Below are 7,349 nucleotides of genomic sequence, written 5' to 3'. Positions count from 1 at the left end.
CCTCAAGGACTCCAAATAACACAAAATAATATATATTTCAGCATTTAATTATAACAGTGATGAGTATAATCAAGCAGAGGCAGAAAGTGTTATAATAGAGGCTTGATAAATTGAGAGGTAAAAAAAGCCTTCTATTCAGGAAGTGACCTCTTAGTCATCCTTAATTCTTTTATTGTGATCTCCATCTTACTCTCCCAACCCATTTCCAATCTGTCCCAAATCCCTGTGCTCTACATTTTAAAATATCCGTAATTCATCCACTTAGCACCTCCATTATCACCACTTTGGTTAACGCCTACATGCATCCTTAAACTGGATCACCAAAACAGACTCTTAACAGGTCTCCTGCTTCTACTCTTACCAAAGACTATTTTCAACAAAACAGCAGAAGTGACACTTTTAAAGGTTATGTTAAATAACATCACTCCTTCGCCCCAGACCCAGCAAAAGCTTTACATGATCTGCCTTTGCCTTACCTTTGACCTCATCTCTCACCACTCTTTCCTGTACTCACTCTGCTCCAGCCACACTGGTCCTCTTGCTATTGCTCGTAAATTCCAGCCTTATGTCTTAGAGTCTGCACTCTACTTAGAGGAACTGGTTGTTCCTCTAAATAGCTGCATCAACTTCCAACTTGTACAAATATCACATTTTCAATAAAATACCCTACTAAAAAGTGCAAAGTACCCTGCAATGTACTTTGTGAAACTGCAAAGGAATCAGACATTCCTGATACTCTCACTCTATTCTCTTTTTTTCTTCTCATATCACTTATCACCTTCTAACATACTAGATAATTGATTAATTTATTGTTTATTACCTGCATTGCCACTAGAATGTAAGTAAGCTCCATGAAGACAGGGAACTTTGTTTCTATTCAAGCTCCTTGTCCAAGGCATGATATATAATAGGTGATCAATATTTGCTGAAAAACTGACATTTAAGATAAAAGGCTAAAAGTGAGCTGGAGATGGCAAGAGACAACTTCCTACGCAGAGGAATTATTATATGGGGGCCCTGAGCTACAAGGAACCAGTAGCCAAAGAATGAAAGACTTCTAAAAAATGAGTGGAAAACAGGCAGTGGTCAAGTAATTTACAACTTCTGAGTCTCATTAGGGATCTCCCACTTTATTATGAAAGAAATGAAAAGCCAATGAAGGGTAATGACATGATATGCATTTTATAAAAATAATCTTCAAAAGGGACAAGTTTGAATGCAGATAGGTTGATTAAGGGGATCATTAGAATAATCTAGGCAAAAAATGAGGGTGGTTTAGACTGGAGTGTCAAGAATGGAGACACAGTAAAATGCTGATTCATGTGAAATTTTGCAAACTGCAGTATGGATTACACGTATAAATGTGAAAAGCAAAATTAAAAGTTTTTAACAAATAATAAAGTAGGACAACTTTATGACTTTGGAGCTGAAAACCATTTTAATAGGCACAAAGAGCATTAACCATAAGATATACTGAAAAGATATCATTTGGAAAAGCACGCCCCAGAGTGGGAAAAAATGTATGTTATTCATATATCCAACAAAGGAACCATATCTAGATAGAGAGACCTCCTAAAATCAGTAAGATGAAAGACAATCCAAAAAAAAAAAAAAAAAAGGACAAGAAACTTAAGTAGACCATTCACAAAAGATAGCAAAATGAACAATAAACATATGAAAAGGTGTTTGTTAATCTTGTTAATGATAGGGAAAATGCAAATACCCATATGAAGTATGACTACACACCTACCAAAATGGTTAAAATTATTAATAAAAAGACTGACAATAACAAGTGTTGGCAAATAATGTGAAGCAACTGAAACTTGCACATACTGGCGGTAATTACAAAAAACAGGCATAATCACTTTGCAAAAGTGTTGTCATCATGTCCAAAACTAAACATATGCGCATCATTTTCACGACTGGGTATATAAACAACAGAAATGCATACACAGGTACACCAAAAAATATACACACAGTTCTGCTATAACATTTTGAAAATGCAAATTTGTTCCAATGCAATGATGTGTTAGGGAACAATATTAGCATAACACAAATTTCATGTTTGTTTATGCTCAATCTTGTCCATGAGAAACACTAGGTGAGAACAGAAAATTGCACCCAGATCAAATGAACCACACAGAAATACACAAAATACACACATTTCAGCCTTCAGCTTTTCCTAAATGTTATGATTCATACCCATCTACACCTGTTGTGTTAACAACTGTTCATCCAATTTCAGGTAAATCCCTGGGCCAGCACTGCACAGTAACTCACAGGTTGCAACCCTGACACACACTCCCACAGCAAATAAGATTTATTTTCAAGATAAAATGCCATCTTTATTATAGTACTTATGTACTCCTTAACCATTTAACATGTGTGAAACTGTGCTACTATTTTTATTAGGATCTTATCTTTTTTTTTATATATGTCACCCACCAAGTTTTAAGCTTGGAGTCCCCAACTCTACATAAGCCTTGTGGTTTTCTTTTTTTTTTTTAATTTGTTTTAACGTTTATTTATTTTTGAGACAGAAAGAGACAGAGCATGAACAGGGGAGGGGCAGAGAGAGAGGGAGACACACAATCTGAAACAGGCTCCAGGCTCTGAGCTGTCAGCACAGAGCCCGACGCGGGGCTCGAACTCACGGACCGTGAGATCATGCCCTGAGCCGAAGTCGGCTGCTAAACCGACCGAGCCACCCAGGCTCCCCAAGCATTGTGGTTTTTATTGCACAACTTTGCACAGTGTAGTGATTGTTAAGAATGTATATGTTGTGCTATAACAGAACTGACTGTAAAAGAATGTTCAAAGCAGCACTAACCCAAAACTGGAAACAATACAAATACCCATCAATAGAATGGATAAATATACTGTAGTGTATCATACAATGAAATATTACACAGCACAGAGAATGAAAAAACTTCCACTTATGGATGAAATTATCAAATATAAGAAAAAAGAAGCTAGACACAAGAAAATATATACCATACACAATCTGTTAATAAATAGTTTTAGAAATGCAAAACTCATCTATGGTGATAGAAATCAGGATGGTCCTTTGAAGAAGAGGATATAGGTAGGGAATAGGAAAGGTACAAGGGAGATTTTGGGGTACAGGTATATCTTTAACAAGAGATGTAATGTACATACCAGAAAATTCACCAAATTTTAAAATGTACAATTTACTGGTTTTTAGTATATTCAGAGTTGTACAACCATCATCACTACGTAATTCTGGAACCCCATTAGCAGTCATTCCATTTTCTTTTTCTTGACCTAGTGTACTGACAATGCAGTAATTCATCAAGCTACACATTTGTGATTTGTGCACTTTTATGTACAAATACTACCCACTACTTCAGTAATTTAAGTCAATTCTTAGAGGACTTCAGATTAAACCTAGCAGACTGATTTTATAACTCTACAATCTCCTAAAATTCTACTTAAAGCAGATGGATTATTTTAAAGCATTAAATCAAAAGATCAAAGAGAAGGTAAAAAAAAAAGTTATCTTCCCTACTCCACTCAGTTAATTTCTTTCTGAAATGAACTCAGAAGGGCTGAAACAGGGCTTGGAGATAGCAGGGATAACTGAAAACAAATACATTACTGAAAACAGACTAAGTGTGTATTCTTCCAGATATACCTAACTTCTACGTTTTTTTTTTACAGTCATACTATACCTCCTGATATGCATACTATATACCTGATATGCAATCATTTAATAACATATAGATATATAAGCTATATTTTCATGCCTGCTATTTTATATTGCAGTAAGTGGCTGTAACATTACATGTTTATTCAATTTCCTTTTTTTAAATTACTTTTTAAAGTAATCTCTACACCCAATGTGGGGCTCAAATTCACGACCCTGAGATTAAGAGTTGGATGCTCTACTGACTGAGCCAGCCAGGCACCCCTATCCAGTTTCTTACTGATAATCATTTAGATTGTTTCCCTGTTGATTTTTAATAATATTACAAATAGTACTGCAATGAACATGCATATATATATATATATCTGAATATATATTAATAATTTGTGTGAGTACATCTATAACATATGCTAAACCAAAGAATATGAATACTGTTGTCTTTCAGAAAGGTTGCACAACTGTACCTCCTACCCACAGTATAAGAATTTCTGTTTCCTCACATTTAATTAATCTTTGACAATCAAACTAGTTAAAAAACACTTTATTAATTTGATATGCATGTTTTCAAAGTGAGGTTGAGCATCTCTTTATAGGCTTATTGGGGCACGTGTATTTCTTTTTCTCTAAACAATCCATTAACATCCTTTGGTCACTTTTCTATTGAATGTTGACGTTTTTCTTACTGATCTGTAAGAGGTTTTTTGAGTTGAGAAGGTTGGAAATTAGTCCTTTTTCATAAGTGTGGCAAGTTTTCCCCCAGCATATCCTTTCAGCATCTCAATTGTTTAATACATCTTTCAAGATATAGAAGTTCTATAACCAAAGTTCAAACAATCAAACTTTGTGAGGTCCACAAAGAAATTCTACAAAGTCAGCATTCTTAACTTTTTCTTTTTTCTGGATTTTGTTTGTTGCCATGCTTAGGAAAGTTCTTCATAACCAAAAATCATTAAAATGTTATGGTTTCATTCTTTTTTTAAACCTTTGAATCTTTGATCTGCTTGCAATGTATTGTCAAAAACAGAACTGCCATAGACTGAATGTTTGTGTCCCAACCACCCCCACCCACACACATACAAAATTCATACACTGAAATCCTCAACTCCAATGTGATGGTATTAGGATGTGGAGCCTTTGGGATGTGATTAGGCAATAAGCAAGGAACCTTTATGAATGGAATTAGTGTCCTTATAGAAGAGATTCCCGTGAGCTCCCTCACCGCTTCCTCAATGTGAGGACACAGTGAGAAGATGGTAAACTATGAACCAGGAAGTAAGCTTTCACTAGACACTGAATCTACTGGTGACTTGATCTTGAACTTTCCAGCTTCCATAACTGTGAGAAATAAATTTGTGTTGTTTATAAAACACCCAATCTGTGGTATTCTGTTACAGCAACTCAAAAGGACTAAAACAGGATCCTGCATCCTTTTCTGTTGGAACTTCTCATTAAATCAGGCAATTGCTCCTACTCTTGCATCCTGCTTCCTTTCAAATATTCTTCCTTACCATCTCTAAAATTCACTCTTATTTTAAAACAGATTTGTTTTCATAAAAATGACACATGCTCACTATTTTTAAAAAGTAATGGAGAAAAGTACTAAAAATAAAAAAATCCCCATCACCCAGAAACTATCATTAATATTAAGCAAACATTATTCCAAACAACTCACTAGGTATACATTCAAAGTAGGGGACATACATACCAAATAGAAAAAAGTTCTAAGACAATAGGATACTATCATGTCACTTTAAAAATAAACAGTATTATCATTTTACTACATCAGAAGAAACAAAGTTACAAGGGCACAAATTAACTGACAAATGAGGATTTGTCAAGTTAGAGCAGTTACCAACTGTAAAAACAACAAAAAGGACAAGAAAGAAAAATGAAAGAAAATGTCTTTACAAGACAAAGATTTTCACTTTAAGAGAGTAAGAGAAGCATGCCCTGGAAACTGCTCAATCTCAAATACTTTTTGCAAAACAACAAAAAACAAACAAACCCTCTTTATGATAATCCTACAAAAGCGAACATAAAAGAGACAAGATTGTGTTGCATGCAATTTTGTCACAAAAGCACGATCTTACTTTTTAATCCAAGAATTAGTGAACAAGTGCAATAATAACCAAAATTTTGTACAAGACAAAGTATTTTCATAATTTTCATATTATGTTTCAAGTTATAGTCAAATAAAAACTTTCTCTACATTTGTTTTAATTTGGATCAGTGGATTCTCTTCAACTACAAAACAAGTAAGGTGAATTAAATGATCTAAGTCTCTTTTCAGTCCTAAACATGCCTCAAAGAGTCTCAAGAGATCACGTCAAAGGTCACTTAGCCAAGTTTTCTATCCAAATTAAGCATAAATAGATGCGGAACAGGGGAAAATACTTTCCTTCTCTTATAGCACTCTCAAAAAAAGTAGAAATTAAATTTCTAAATATCCCAGGCATTTAAAAAAAAATCCTTATGACTGCCATCCATCAGTGTGTTTCAAAACTATTTACATTTTCAGACTAACATCCATCAGGGTATTCTGTCTTCTGCAAAAAGAGTACTTCCCTTTAACCAAACTTAGCTCACTCCAATTTGACACAGATTTTCCCCTTTTTAAAACAATCTAGGAGTGATGAACACACCTCCATATTCCCGTTACTAAGTCTATTCATGAATGGATATAAATTTCAAGCACAGTAGAGCATTTTCCATGTGCCAAGCCCTAAGCAACATTTTTAATCATATTCACTTCTCATCCATCTTCCTAATCAATAAGATCTGTCATATATAGTCAGAAAGTTCTTATTCTTCTGTTCTATTCTCCTGTTAACATGTCCATAATATAATTGTCAAGAGATGCAGAAACACCAGCACCACACACAGCATTTCTAGGTAGCAGTGCCTCATTTCATAAAAGTTGAAATTTTCCAGTACTATTTTTTTTTTAAGATTTTTAAGTAATCTCGGGGCGCCTGGATGGCTCAGTCGGTTAAGTGTCTGACTTCGGCTCAAGTCATGATCTCATAGTTCTTGAGATCAACCCCAGAGTCCGGCTCTGTGCTGACAGCTCAGAGCCTGGAGCCTCCTTCAGATTCTCTGTCTCCCTCTCTATCTGCCCCTCCCCCTCTCGTGCTTGGTTTCTCTCTCTGTCTCTGTCTCTCTCAAAAAATAAACGAACCTTAAAAAAATATTCAAAAAATCTATTTGGGATGGATCATAAGTACAAATGACACATCAACAAAAAGGAATGGAAACTGAAATGATCCAAGAGAAAGTGACAAAAAAAAAAAAAAAAGTATGCACAGATAACACTAGAATCTCTCCCTAATCAGAGAGAAACACATTAAGTTCAGGCCAGGATTAGTAAAAAGAACTCTGAATTGGATGTTAAGAGGTCTGAAATCCAAGGGTAGACTTGCCCAAACTAGCTGAATAGGCTGGGTCAAGTCATTCATTTTCTTCTGGATCTCAGTTTCCTAATCTTTAAAATAAAAAAAGAGGGATCAGATGTGCCCCCTCTTCTAAAATTTTACAATTCTATGTGACTTAATATAAAAAGGAAAACTTGGAAACTGTCTACTTCATTACCAAAGGGCTGTCTTGTTGCTGCCCACCACTACTTTTCCTTGATATATTACTAACCAAAGAGAGGCTGATTCAATTTTCCAGATACTTCTCTAAT

At 34.9% G+C, this 7,349-nt stretch overlaps 1 protein-coding gene across 9 annotated transcripts in view; it reads right to left on the bottom strand.

Moving 5' to 3' along the window:
• Positions 1-7,349, bottom strand: part of DLG1 (discs large MAGUK scaffold protein 1) — a 275,223-nt gene that overhangs the window by 246,962 nt on the left and 20,912 nt on the right. The gene's annotated exons all lie outside the window — the stretch shown is intronic.

This window comes from Lynx rufus, unplaced genomic scaffold (assembly GCF_022079265.1).
Source record: "Lynx rufus isolate CCGP_SWC_20201006 ecotype Redwood Valley unplaced genomic scaffold, mLynRuf1.p SCAF_5, whole genome shotgun sequence".
NCBI classification, from domain to species: Eukaryota; Metazoa; Chordata; class Mammalia; order Carnivora; family Felidae; genus Lynx; species Lynx rufus.
Note: the sequence above shows the minus strand (reverse complement) of the source record. Positions and strands in the feature narration are given on the sequence as shown.